Below are 15,080 nucleotides of genomic sequence, written 5' to 3'. Positions count from 1 at the left end.
GGCTAACAATTGCATACTACATGTATTTCTAGACTCAGATGTCTGTACCTGAAAATATTTAGTTGCACTGATATTCTGAAATGCATAAAAATTGAGTAGCATATTTGTTATCAGACATCCATCTTTGGAAGAAAGAGAAACGTTATTTTGTGTTTAGCAGGTTACAATAAGTTGAGTATTGAAATAATAATCTGTGTAGATAACTATGTAAGTCTTCTACTACTGTTCAGGTATCAGTAATGCTGAGTGGATATATATATATAAAGTTATGAAATAAGAGTTGCAGTTACTGATTTAGAATTCTTTACTATTACAGGGAAAAAAAGTTGAAACAGATAATGCTTCACAATGCCAGTTTTGTGTGAGCTACATAAATATGAATAAACAATTGCTTAACTTGGCTGTTCATAAGTATTTCTAGCTGCACATACAACATGGCTGAAATGAAATACACCACACCCAAGTTAAACTGCAGGTTGGGGGAGGGGGGGTGGGAGGTACTTCACTAAGAGAATGACCAGCACCAAAGTTTTCAGAGAACATGCTGTTTTAATTCAGTATCACATACTATACATCTGACACAGTTCTGGAGAGAAGGAAATGCATACTTCCTTGATTTGATACATTTCAGCTTTTGCACTTCAGCTATACCACAGAGTGTTACGTACATTTTTAAAACAAAATTCAAGACTCATTTCATATTTCTCCACTATCTACTAGAATTCAATAGAATATTACTTAAGCATTGTAATAATTCACACATGTATGCATACAACAGTTAAAATAAATAAAAATAAAATGTTTACAGATTATATAAGATGTATTTATGTTTATATGTGGAAGAAATGCAAATACAGATAAGCAAAAATGTCTCTCTTTCTTTCATTGATAGCTAAGAAAGAAATACAGTACGATTTCTAACAAGAGAGAAGACAACTGCATCACCTGGTAGAGTCTTCTAGTACATATAAGAAGTGACCAAAAGATATTTCTTTTTTAAAGGTACATAGTAGAAATTATTATACAACTGTAATGGTATCAGGAAAAGTGATAAAACAATGCTTTTCTAACTGATTTTTGTAGTACTCCTATTAACAAAGTTGTTACAGCTTCATGGCTGAAAGAATTCAACTAAAGACTTAACTGATCAAGGGAAATATCCTATAATCTGTTTGTTAATGTCATTAATTACAATAATTACTGATTTCTTTTTGGTTTTTTTTTTTGTTTTTTTTGTGTACTGTATACTGTGTCGATATCACTTTGTCATATGCTTTATTCAGCGAATCACTATTTATCAAACTCACTTAAGTGAAAGCTCATTTAAATGAGCAATCATTTAACTGAAAATTCTCCAAGGGAAAAAAATTGTGGGCCAGCTACCAACTGTAACAAACACAACACAATTTAAAACTCAGCAAAGTTGGGGTCTGCACCCCCCCACACACCCCCAAACTATATATACCAACTCTGAGATTGCACTACACTGGGGAAAAGGCCAAATTCCCAATGATGGCCAGCCATGTCCTTTTCCTGAGAAAAAATTTGCTGAAATGAATGTTCACTTAAATGAGCTTTCTCTTAAGAGAGTTCGATAAATAGTGATTCACTGAATAAAGGATTGAACAAAGTGATATAGACACCTGTATACTCTGTATTTAAAGTACATAAATTAAACTTGCAACCCTTCTGAAAGACAAAAGCCCTTGACGTTTCAGTTAATCACAAGTATGCATAAGCACTATTCGTACATCGGTCACAAGTACAGAAGCACATCGTAAATCACTACCCCCAAAAGTAAGCATAAGCTCTTCCCTTATACACATTTTACTTCAGTAAAGATTTTTTACTGCAGTATTTCAATATTTTGTTGTTAAATTGCATTAATACAGCATTGTGTGTATTTATTGTGCTTTTTATGTTTTGTATCTCCCCATCTTTTTTTTCTCTCTCTTTTTTAATTTTACTCATGCATTTCTTTGGACAAATCACCTCTGCCTGTCCATGGGCATCCTCACAGAGTCGGAGTGGTGGTGCCAGTCCTGCAGGCACTCTGGTACATGGCAGCCTGGCAAGCCTCACAAAAAGGGGTCTTTGGAGTTTGGTTGAAGATGTACTTGTAGAGGTAGTGGACAGGAGAATTCTGCCAGTTAAAGCCTCTCTGCAGTGTGTAGAAAATACACTGTCCCAGTTGGTGCTGACCACAGTGCCAACACAGTCCCCTACCCCATCAGCATTGGATACTCCACTGCAACACCATCTAGCAGTGGACATGTTTGAGGAACTGTGGAATGTGATCCCAGATGGCACTTTCTCAGCCCTTCTTCCATTACTGTTTCTCCTTCACCCTCTTCCCTATATCCCATGCATAGTATCCTTTTATAAAAAACATTATGAAAAAATAGGGGGGGGGGTATCCCCATCAAAAACATAGTGAACATCTTCTCTCACCTCCTCCATCACAAACCATCGTGATGTTTCCCTTGTGTGTTCACCTTTTTGTTTTGTATCCCTTTTTTCAGTCTGTCCTGTCACCCCCTTTCTATTCTTTAATGCAACCATCAGCATGTCCACAAAATGATACCCTATATAAAAAGTTATAACCCCTTTTCTTTTTTTAAAAACCCTCTTGAATGCTGCACAGTCTACAGCTTTTCCAAAATTTCTGAGAGTGACTGTGCTCAGATGCACTTTTCCACAATATGCTACAGTGTATACAATTTATCATTTTGTGAAGTAATTTGCAATTTCAGAAGGACAAACTGTGTACCATTTATTCCTTTGTGAAAAGTGGGTGTATTTAAAGAAATGTCTTCACTTTTATGCATTTATCGCAAAAATGCATTTTATTGACCTTATTTGCATACCGATTTAACACCGCTGTTTGCATATGACTGTTACTCACTTGTGAAGTCCCAGTCTATGAAGTCTGGCCTAAGTATGTCACATACCTTGCACTTTATATAGACAAAATCATTTTCATGGAGAAGGTTATACGAGTACTGGTATGATATTCATAAAAGGGCTAAGAATGATACCCTTTGTAAACACTCACAGACATGCAGGAATTTCAGATTGTTCATCTTTTAGGTACTATAAGGCACTCCAGTTAATCCAAGAGGGATGCCCAGAAAGCATGATAAGAATATAGGGGATTATTAAGGCAGCTAAGGTTGGGAACCAGTGCCCCCTGCTTAAATGATTTAATTTCCATCTAGTGTGTTCTCAAGATGAGTGCTGCAAAGCATTAATGTAATTTTATTTTATGCCACAAAACTACTTTTTTAACATTCTTTAGCTTACTAAATATTTTGTTTTCAATGTTTTTAATTTTATATGTTAATATTTTTATTGCTATAACCATGATTTTATGTTAGACTACAAAACCTTAATTATCATATCATTGTGGGCTCTGGAGGTGTTGTGGGATCACACTAACTGTTTTTAAACTGAAAACCAAAAAAGACATGTTAAATGTTTGTATTGTTATGAGCATCTATACAACTGGACCTTGATGAGGATGCCATTGTGGTTTTAGCACGTGTCAGGAGGCGCCATGTGATCATAATAACATCTTTTAAACTGTTTGCTGTTTGAAACTTTTGTTCTGATGAACTCCTGCTTTTAAAAGGACAAAAGTGCTAAACAACTGCATTATATTAAAGTGTACATGGCTTCCATGGCAGTGGTCACCTTCTTTAGATTACTAAGCATTTTGTTGAGAGGTACATGATTTTTGAGCCTGGTATTTAGCTCCAGTCTCTTGACATTTCTTGAAGAATTCATCATCATAATCAACTCCCTTTTTCCCATTTTCTACATGGAGTTGGGGTGTCATGTCAACTGTTGCCCTCTCTTGTAATTAAATGCCACTATGCTATCTTCTTTGACAATTATGACTGACTATCTCAGGAATAAATTCTATTCTAAATTCACCTCTGGTGTACAAATAGAAAACAAAGCCATTAAACACATTTCTAAAGAAGCACTTTTCTGGTATTTGTGTATTCACAGAACAAATCTGTCATGATATTATCTCTACACTATTTATAATAAATATTTTAAAGAAGTTTTTTAATGTTAAGGTACTTTTCCGTTAAACCCCTACCACTTTGCGCTGGTCTGCATTTCTCATATTTCATTGTGCCGGCACTTAGGTTTGGCAGGCTTAAGAGTTTCATGCTCCTTATCGTTCAGAAAGTACAAACTGATGCCAAACTTGCTGTTCTTTCACGTTTTGGGTGAATCACAGTAAAATAAAAATGTCCGACCGTGGACCTTTGTTAGTCCGTTTCACCCCTTTTGGCTTTGTACACAATTATTAAGCCAAAAGGTTGAGAAGCATGACTTGCTTATGATTTGTGCACCTGTGCTGAATGATTTGGCATGTTGAGTGCTGCAAGTGAAGCTCTGGTCGTACTGTGTCCGTATAAACCCGCAAACGAGCAGATTTCATTCACATACTGTTTATAGGGTTACCAACTGTCCCACTTTGCGAGGGACAGTCCCTCTTTGGGCAGTTGTGTCATGACAAAAAAATTGTAAAAATGGCAAATGTCCTGAGATTTTAGGACAAAATTATTTCCCATATTTTATGTAATAGTTGCATAAAACAGTTATTCTGTATCTAAAATAGCTAAATGTTATAAGAAACAGAATATGCAACTAAAATGCTACAAGAATAAGCTTCTATTTAGGCAAAAAAGTTAAGTTCTAGCCTTTGTACTAACCATGGGTATGTGTTGGCCTTTAAAATCTGATGTTTGTACCAAAAATTTCCCACTTTGGCCATTTGAAATGGTGGCAACCCTAACTGTTTATTGGAATGGAAGAATGGCTTCTTTTTATTAAAAGTAATACTGTGTTGCTGCCTCTGCTAATATATATTAACTGTTAAGTGAAATGTTCTTTTACATTTAATTAAGAAAACATGCATGCATTACATGCATGTGTATATGTGGTGTACCTGACAGGGATTAATCCCCATCTGTACTGGAAAAATGTCAAATAGAAAAGAAACATAACCAAAACAATATGACAAGAAATGTACACTTATTGGAATCTGTTTTGATGGACTGTTTTATAAATTAGTAAAAGCAAGAGGAATGAAAAATCCTAAACAAGAAAACCAAGTAATGGCTAAAAGCAACGGAAACGGAATGTAAAATCACAAACTAACAGCAAACCTCCCACAGGGAACAACAGCTCTGTAAGGACTGGAAAGGGAAATATGATCCCATGGGCAGTACTGTCTGTGTATTACCAAGTAACCTCAACATTGGCAGGTAACTTTTGCAATGTTTACAATGTCGGTCCAAAGCCAGGAGCTTCATTTACTATAGGCATGCTTTCCCTTTAATATTACAAATGTAAAAATGTGGTCGATCGAATAACACATTGCGACAAGTGGTAGGGGTTTCAAAGAAATAGCTGTGAATGTTACATTCATTAGACATGAAATACAGATGAATACCTTCTTTGAATATTTCTTTATAGTTTAACTTTGTCAGTGGTATAGGAATACCGGCAAAATACAGCAGCGCAAAATGGTAGGGGTTTAATGGAAAAGTACCAACGTTAATATTATACAAACAATTTTCTAAAATGTGAAAAGGCTTTCTCTCGCTTATTCATCTGCTTTCTCTTCCTTCAAGTTGATTGTTTTGATTTACAAAAATAATGTGTATACAGCAGAACCTGTACTTAATGTGAGAATAATATTTCATTTTTTATTATTTTAGCCTTTTCAAACATGTTGCCTGTTAATTAGGTTTAACACATAGTGCTTTTTTAGGCAAGGTTCAAATGACAAATTCACCACCATAACAGGAACAGGCAAGCAAAAACTGAGGGTAATGCTACTCAATGCTAGAAGTCTAAATCTCAAAATGCACTCACTGGAAGCACTCCTTAAAATAGAGAACATCGATATCTGTGCAGTGACTGAGACCTGGTTCAAGTCTCTAGAGAGCACCCCTGCATTACCAGGCTATAACTCATACTGCACTTTTCCGCCATCTAACCTGGACCAGAACACCAAAGGCAGAGGTGTGTCCACAGCTCCAGGCTAGTTGTGCAGCATAATGCATCCAAGGTTATCCAAGTGCAACTAACTCTGGGCAAAACTGCAATCCAAATTGTAGTTTGCTACAGATCCCCCATTATGCCCCAGGATTCCCACTCCTCTTTTCTTTATATACTGGAAAATATTAGGGTTCGACCAAATACCCTAATAATGGGTGATTTCAACTACCCCACCATCAACTGGGAAAACTACTTATGTACCAACTCCTTCGCTCAACGCTTTCTGGAATTCATAAATTCCAATGCCCTGGATCAACTTATCCACAACCCCACCAGGGGCAACAATATCCTAGACCTAGTCATTACCAGCATGAGTGACTGGTGTTCCACACCTGAAGTCAACTCCTCGTTGGTCAGATCCAACCATAAGCTAATCACCCTAGACATGTGCATCCTGCCCCCACCCACCATTAAGGAAACCACAGTAAAACATTTCTCCAAAGCCAACTCATGCTTCTTAAGACAGAAGTGGTGAACTTCATGACTCCCATGCAGATGGACAATACAGTCACAACTGCGGAATGCTACACAAATGCACTCTATAAGCACTTACACGAGTGCATGGATTGTGCTATCCTAAACAGAACCAAGATGCTATCCTCCAAAATAAGGAAGCCAATCTGGTGGTCCCCCTGCCATAAACAAACTCTACAACAGAAGGAAGAAAGTGTTGCAAAAGAGAGTAAAATCCCATGAGTGGAGGAGCTCCCTGCTCAGCTTCAGTAATAAGCTAAGATCCCTTATAAGATCCTCCAAAGCTAGCTATGAAAACAAAATCACCACTGATTCTAAGGGCAACCACAAAGCATTCTTTAGCTATGTCAAGAATCTCAATGGCAACACCCAGATCTGCTCTGAGTTACAGCACAACAGCATGAAAATTACAGAACCAACTGATATTGCCAGCATCCTGGCAGATAGGTTCAGTGCTAACTTTACCCCCCCCACCCCCTAACGGGCCCATATCTATACAGGAAGAATGCAGAGTCCCTGTAATCACATCTATGCAGGTAAAATTTGCACTCTCTAAAACCAAAAACACAGCATCCATAGGAACGGACAACATCCCAGGCTGCGTTTTACACAAACTTCAGAATGAATTGGCTCCCCACCTAAGCACCACGTTCAATTATAGTCTCACATCAGGCTTTGTGCCCACTGAATGGCACACAGCAACAGTTATCCCAATCCACAAAGGGGGAGCCATCACTGATCCCGGGAACTATCGCTCTATTAGCCTGACGAGCCTGGTCTGCAAGCCTATGGAACGTATCACCATGGAACTCATAAACAAAGACATTGGTAACCTCCAAACTCTGGACCCCACCCAGTTCGGGTTTGTGAGAGGCAGATAATGCCTTTTGAACCTGATCGACTTCTTTGAGGCAGTCACCAAAGCCGTAGATGAGGATAAGGTCATTCACACAGCCTATCTTGACCTCGCCAAGGTTTTCAACACCATCATCCATTCTGAAATTATAGCTAAACTCACTAAGCTAGGTATAAAATCCTACATCACAAGATGGGTTGGCAACTGGCTCACTGACAGAGCCCACACTATAAAAGTTGCAGACTCCAAATCTGACTTCAAACCAGTGACAAGTAGAGTACCACAGGGTTCAGTCCTGGGACCTCTCCTGTTTGGTATCTACTTCTCTGGCTAATGAAGTTCACAGATGACTGAAAGCTAGGAGCCATAGTTGAATCCCCAAATGATGTGGACATCCTACAGAAGGGCTTCACTGAGACAGATGCCTGGTGTCAGAGGCATGGCCTCAAGCTCAATGCCAAAAAGTGCATTGTCATCCCCTTTGGGAAAAACTCTGTACCCATGAAGTACCACATAAACGGCAGTCTACTTAACACTGAATGTGTGATAAGAGACCTTGGGACCCAGGTAGACAGTAGTCTCTCCTTTGATAATCACATTGCCACAGTAGTCAGGAAATCTTTCTATGCAGCACACCTTATCAGAAAAGGGTTCTCACCCAGGAAAAAAGAGGTCACTGTTCCCCTATAACTCAACACTCATTAGACCCATTATAGAGTACAATGTCCCTTTTGGAATGTACCTCACAAGACATCTGCAGCAGCTGGAAAAGCCACAGAAGTACCTCACAAAGAGGATTACTGGTCTCAAACAGATACCCTACACTGACCATCTCAAAAAACTCCAGCTTTAATCTGTAGCATATCGCCTGCTCTGAGGAGATCTCTGCCTAACATATAAAGCTATGTTAAACCCAGAGCAGCTGGACATGCTACACCTAAAGAAATCCCAATCCCTCCATGGTACACGCTCTAAGGACCTAAACCTTGTCACCACAATAGAGAGGACATGCTGTAGGGATAGATTCCTGTCACAAAGACTTCCTATACTCTGGAACAAGCAACCCATCTATGTAAAGCAAAGTTCCTCATTAGCATTCTTCAAGAAAAATCTTGATGAGTGGATGGGAAATAGGAAATACACCCCAGGGATCACTTTTGTGGCTCTGCTCGACAGGGGCATAGGAAATTAACTTTCTTGGGTGGCATAAGCCAGGGAACCTTGTTGGCTAGGCTTACTTAGGCCTTTGGGCCGATAGCCTAGTACCTACCCATGAACCTATGAACCTATGAACATGATATGACTGTTAAGGATTATATTCCAAGTTAAAAATGCAAGTTCACTAAGTGGAATTTTTCTTTAAGCATGAAGAATCTCCTGCTCATTTTATGTATAGAAGAGATTGATTGGGTTTTATAGGGTGTTAGAATTGTGAAGCGAATGATGGTCATATATTGCATCATGCAAGACAGTAGCCTGAATCAAACATTCAGGCTTGTTAGCGAGCAACTAGTCAGTAGATGGAAGGGTTTGTACTGATTGTTATATCTTGCTGAGCTTATGATTAATTGTGTTTCATTTAAGTTAAAGAAGTTAGAAGGCTGATGCATGTCTTTTCTAGAGCGTTTAATTAAATATATGAAATTTCCACCCGCTAGCATGCTATTTTTGGTGAGTTCTGGATGGGGTACCTGGAATAACCTTTCATTTGATCTGGAGGAAGAGGATAGAAGTATGCATAACATTGTTACACTAGGCTTAATGCTGCTGCTTATCAGAGGCTCTCTCAGTAGCCACACTGGGTGATTAGCATAAACCACTGGTAGTTGAAGATCAGGGCTATTTAAAGATGATATATTGTTGTAAGCCACCCCCACTAACTTTAATTCATGGTCTACTATTTTAGAAGTCATATCAACTTCTTTTGAGGAATGGTGGAGTAGATTAGTAATATGTTTTAGCTATATTTAAAAATATTTGAAACTTCAAAAATTAGAAGTAGACCCATACATAAATGCAGTGGGCTATGCACATGTGAGGCAAGACTGCTGGGCTGCACATACCTGTCGCTTTCTTCACATATACTTCAAATGTGTTGTCTCTGCCTTTGCAGTACATTGTTCTTTCATCACATGAAGTAGCTGATTTGTGTTTGAGAATGACCATGTGGCTTTTGGCAAGATGCCTGATAACCTCCTGACATAATTCCATTTATTGCTATTTCTTTAAATCCTACCATTATGAAGCTTTGTATTGTCATCATTGCATAAATCAAAAATATGATATCCGTTGAGCAGAATAGTCACTTGGTTGTTAAGGTTTCTGTTTCATCACTCAAGATGGCAGAATTCAGTCCTAATCTCAAGGTCACCATCTGTATCAGTTCTAGGAATGACACTTTCTTACTTCCTCCCCAAAACTTCTTCAATGATTGTGTATATATAACATTGTCCAAATGTATTTCATTTAATAATAAACAAACAAACAAATAAATAATACAGTAATCGATAAATACATTTTTTTGTGCTTCCATCTGTGGCTGTCTGCAGTGAGGTTTTAAAGCTCAGTTCCGTGGCTTTAGTGGTCATGGGAAAACAGAACAGGGTGTGTCACTGACAGCTCTGTTATTGCATGAAATTAATGAAATTTTAAGCAGACCAGTAAAAATGTCCTGCTGGCTTACTTAAATTGTTACAAACCTTAGCATTTTCAAATGAGTTACTGCATTTATTAAAAGATGTGTATCCTGATTTGCATGGAGTGATGAATAGCAGATCTGCTGTTTGCATATCAGCAGCCCATCTTTTACAAAAGGTTGACACTTTAGACAGTGCCAGTATACCATGCCATAATGCCTCACAGTCCCTAATGCAGACAGAATCATTTTTCTTGAGATAACAGTATTGGGAATTTTATATTACTAATTTTTCATCTTTTGGAAGAAATACGAATAAATTATAATTAATATCTGCATATACATGCAACTTACTCTTTCATTTTTAAAGTAAGATGTGTTTTACAGCTTAGAAAATAATTGTAAACCTGTCACTGTTTGAACTGCAGCTTGCTAGCTCTCTGCCCACTAAAACTGTCTGCTTTCTAAACTGTCAGCCTACATGTGTAATACAAGGACTTTCACAGCTAGGGTTTAAATCATTCAAAATAAAATAGTCAGTCTTAAAGACATCAGATGATGAATTTTACATAAATGAATGCGTAATGTGCTGCTAATTATCTGACACCTGTACTGCTTTGTTAAAATGGTAGAAGACTGTGCTAAAAATAACATTGATGGATGCATTTTTGATGTTGATGAAAACAAACGTTCAAAATTCATGGAATTTCTGCCTTTATCGAGGAGCTCCTTTCACACCTTTAACAGTAATGATTTCATTACACGTGCAACAGTGAACATCATGTGAAATCCAGTGAACTAATCTGAATTCAAATAGAGCTACCCTTGTTAAAACATGTAGCTACTTTTCTCTTCTGCATATAGCTAGTTTTACCTTCTAACAGATGCAGTCTCTACAGGCGTTCTAGTATTGCTGTTGGCAGGGCTGTATGATATCATTTTAAAGCGTATCTCATGCTAAACTACTGGTCTGCATTCTGCTGCGTACTTGGATGTACAATATACTTTTTCATTTATGTTTTAGTCAACATTCACTGTTTTTATAAAAACATGGCAGTATGGTCCAATGATTATAATAAAGAACTGTTTAACAGTTACAGGCTGCAGACCCATATTTGATAATTACAAAGTTCTCTCATGTATAGTGCAACTGCATAAAATTAGTTAGTTACATTAATGGACATGGACTATCTCATAGAAGGCCTACCAAGTAGCTCACCCCCAGTTAGTGAAAACTAACTTGTGAATAAATATGTATAATGCATTTTATTTCCTGTTCAAAATGTGATTAATGTGGTATTGAACCACTTGGACCTGTACACACACAGACAAGACAAATTTAATTTACTATGCAAGAAATGCAGACCTTTTGCTGCAATCTGCAGTCAGATTTGCAAGAAAATAATGTGCATGTAATAATAATACTAATTTTTAACTCTTTTTATTGATTTACTAAAAAACGTCTACACAAATTACACTGAGCATTAGAGTTCAACAGAATACATAATGACAATTTCAGACACTGTTCTTATACATATTAATTTATACTTTGCACTACATAAAGTTTCTCAAACCTTTCAAAAAATTAAAAAAAAAATCCTGTAATCGACTTATCAGTCACAGGTTACTATTCACATATTCATAAACTTTTGTGCTCAGTACTGCAGCTGTCAGTTCTTCACTTACTCATCTCTTGCCAGGTACATCTCTCTTTATCATCTTATGTTTTTTTCTGCCCATTTTCTCATTTATGTGCATGTGTTTGTCATCCAACTCTGCATAGCATGTTCTGTTTCCGGAAAGGTCATAAACTGCACTAAGTATCTATGTCAAGTGATTATCTTAGCTCCTGCTTGAAATATCAGACAAACCAATAGGTGGAAGAACTCTAGTCTTTTCCAAAAGTTCTCCTAATATATCCCCTTTCCTATGCCAGAAAAAAAATGTTACCTTAGGGCATGCTTAGCAGAAATGGACCAAAGTGACAGAGCTTTTCCTGCAATCCCACAAACTAAAGTCCTTCACGAGGTACCATAGTTTCTTCACTTTATACATACCTATTTTTTCTTGTCAGTCAAATGTTGATGAATACTACAAATTATACGTGGTCTTCATCTGTTAGCATATCTCTTCACTCTTTCATAATATGTTCTGTTCTGTGAGTACTGTTTACAGCTCAGGCTGACTGCCTATGCCAAATCTCTACTGTGGAGCTGTTCGTATAACCTATTCAGCAGATGAGCCTCTATTCCAGTCAAAAGCATCTTCCATTACCATGTGTATCTTTTTCATTTGTCTTTTTTTTTTTGCATTATATCTGCATTTCCCACTTAAACATCTGTACTTTTCTGATCCTTCTATAGTCATCCATGCCAGTTAAATACTTTGATATTAACCATACTGGCATTTTTGGCTGGCTAGGTGATGCAGGGAGTTTAATTTCTCATGGTGATCTAGATGAAATAAGTTGGACTAATAACCCAAACTACAGGGGAACTGGTCAAGGAGGGTTCGAGTGAGTGGTCAAAATGAAGGATGGCAGCTTAGTCCTTGGCAGAATGAGCAGCTTATGCAGGATAAGTATGACTACCAGTAACAAGAGGTATGGAGACACATATGTACTGCAGCTATGGAATACCTGCATGTGTCATAGCATTGAAGGCTGTTGCTTGTCTTACAGGGCACATGGATGAGCAAGAAAATATCTCTCTGCAGTAAGGATTCAAGGACATATGTACTTACAGCATTTGAGTAGTTCCAAAGGCATGGCAAAATTAGGGTCTGCTCTTAAACGAGAATGTGGGCCGCTCAAGATGATATAAAAATGCCAAGACAGGCACATTTACTCTTCCTGAAATTTCTAGAAGGATGCTGGAAAAGCTACATATTGATTCTCCAGGACTTTTTTTTTTCATGAACAGTGTATTCATACCATTGATCAATGTGTCTTTAAAAGGACTGGCATTGTTTTGTATGCCTCAAATAACTTTGCAAGTGACAATAAACAGGCTGCAAAAATTATTTGGTGCTTAAAGGACAGGAGAAATATACAGCTGGTACTCTGTTCTCATCAGATCCATTTTGTTATTTCATTACTAATTATTTTCTTAATTATTCCACTGGCACACAGTGAATATCATATCTGCCTAATATGCAAAATTCCCCAGCAAAAAAAAAAAAAATGGGTAGAAGCATTTCTGTTTTTGACCAGAGTACAGTGTTTGATTCCTTCCACCTACAACTGCCTACTGTGTGACTCTAAGCAAGTCCTTTAACCAGTCAGTGCTCCTTCGTTGCCCCAGAAAAGGGGAATTGTGCCCAATAAGCTTACCAGGTCCCCCCCAAATTGGTAAAAATAAATAAATAAAAATTTAGTGAACAGGCATATTTAGTCACTTATGGCTGGAGTGAAAAAATTGACAGACATTGCACTAAATATAGAGAATAAATGATTGGTCATCCACTTTCAAGTGCAGTTTCTTAAAAAAATGAGTTACAAAAGCTGAATCTGATCTGATCAAAACTAATATGAGTGTTGTGAAACAGTATTATGAACAGCATGCACATATCAGATCCTTTAATAAGTCAGTTTCAGTGTAGCTTCAGGATGCAAAAGACAGAAAATTCAAAATGGATCCAAGGTGTAATAAGTGGATAGACTGGGTTGATCCCAGAACAGAATTATCTCTGGTACCACATAGAAGACTGATGAAAGATTGCTAGAGGAAGACATGGTACTTAAAAAAAGTGTCAGCAAAATATAAAGGAAATGTGTCTGGTTCACTACATCCACTGAAGTCCCAAGCTCTTAAAAAATAAAGTCTCTAAGCCAGGGACACAAGTGCCTTAGCTCAGATAGGCTGCCAGTCATGAAAAAAAACTTGAATATGAGTTTGGAAAAGTAGCTGTGGACAGTAAGTGCTGCTCATACAAGAACATCAGTCTCCTGTATGGTAAAAGAGACAATTTTGTTGTGTGACCTTCCTGACAGACTGAGAGTCTCCAGGACCTCAGTTTCATAGAGTCATTCTTTCCAATGTGTTCCCTTTCTTCATATATTATTGTTAGCTTATTGAATGATTATGCAGATTGTTTGTAAGTTTAAGTTAAGTGGTAAAATCTGGATTACTTTTGGGTCAATGATCATTGTTCAGTGTTAACAACCCAAAAGAGTTTCCACCAAAAAAATTTATAGTCAAATGCATTTCTCCCTACCCCAACTATCCAGACTAAGTTTAAATTGAGCTACGGTCTCCTTCTTCTGTATCATAAATTTGAGTAGATTACCCTGTTTACCAGGCCTACAATGAAAATAATTACCCAAAGCGTTTGTCTGATAAGGTATAATACTGATTGGCAAATTTTTATTTCTAGCTTTTAAAAGGCACCGATGTATAGAAATTTTGACAAAAAGACTTCACTTCACAGCTTGATATTGTTCTGAAAAGGTTACCCATTTTATAAATGTCAGTCCTAATAATATCTGTAGGGTAGACCCAGAATTTAATCTATTATCAATGCTAATACCTAAAGCTTTGATTACCACAACTTCCTTGAAGATAATACTTTCTATAGCAAAAGGATAACAAGGGTTATTCATACCAAAATGCATAACTTTTATTCTGCTAATATTAAATTCCATTGAATTTCCATAATCCATTTATCAAGTCTTACTAAAAAGACTTGGGTACAACAGCAATCATTTATATTAGCAATTATTGATCCCAGGTTTAATGCATCAGCATATTTGCTCAACCAAATATTTTTCTTAGTAGAAAACTAGACATAAAAATGCTAAACAGCTTCAGGCCCAACACTGAACCATGAGAGAGCACCAGAATCGATTCTACTTTCCTTAGAAGTAAAATGACGAATCTTTACCCTCAGACTTTACCTTTTAACCAGTTCTTAATTTACCTTATCACAAAACCATTAACTGTATACTTATTTAATAAGGAAAAGATCCTATCAAATGCCTCCCTTAAGCCCAAAAAAAAAAAAATCTTAAAACAGATAAACCCATATCCATAA

This window comes from Protopterus annectens, chromosome 1.part0, assembly GCF_019279795.1.
Source record: "Protopterus annectens isolate FY-2018-M chromosome 1.part0, PAN1.0, whole genome shotgun sequence".
NCBI lineage: Eukaryota > Metazoa > Chordata > Ceratodontiformes > Protopteridae > Protopterus > Protopterus annectens.
This window is presented reverse-complemented; position numbering follows the sequence as displayed.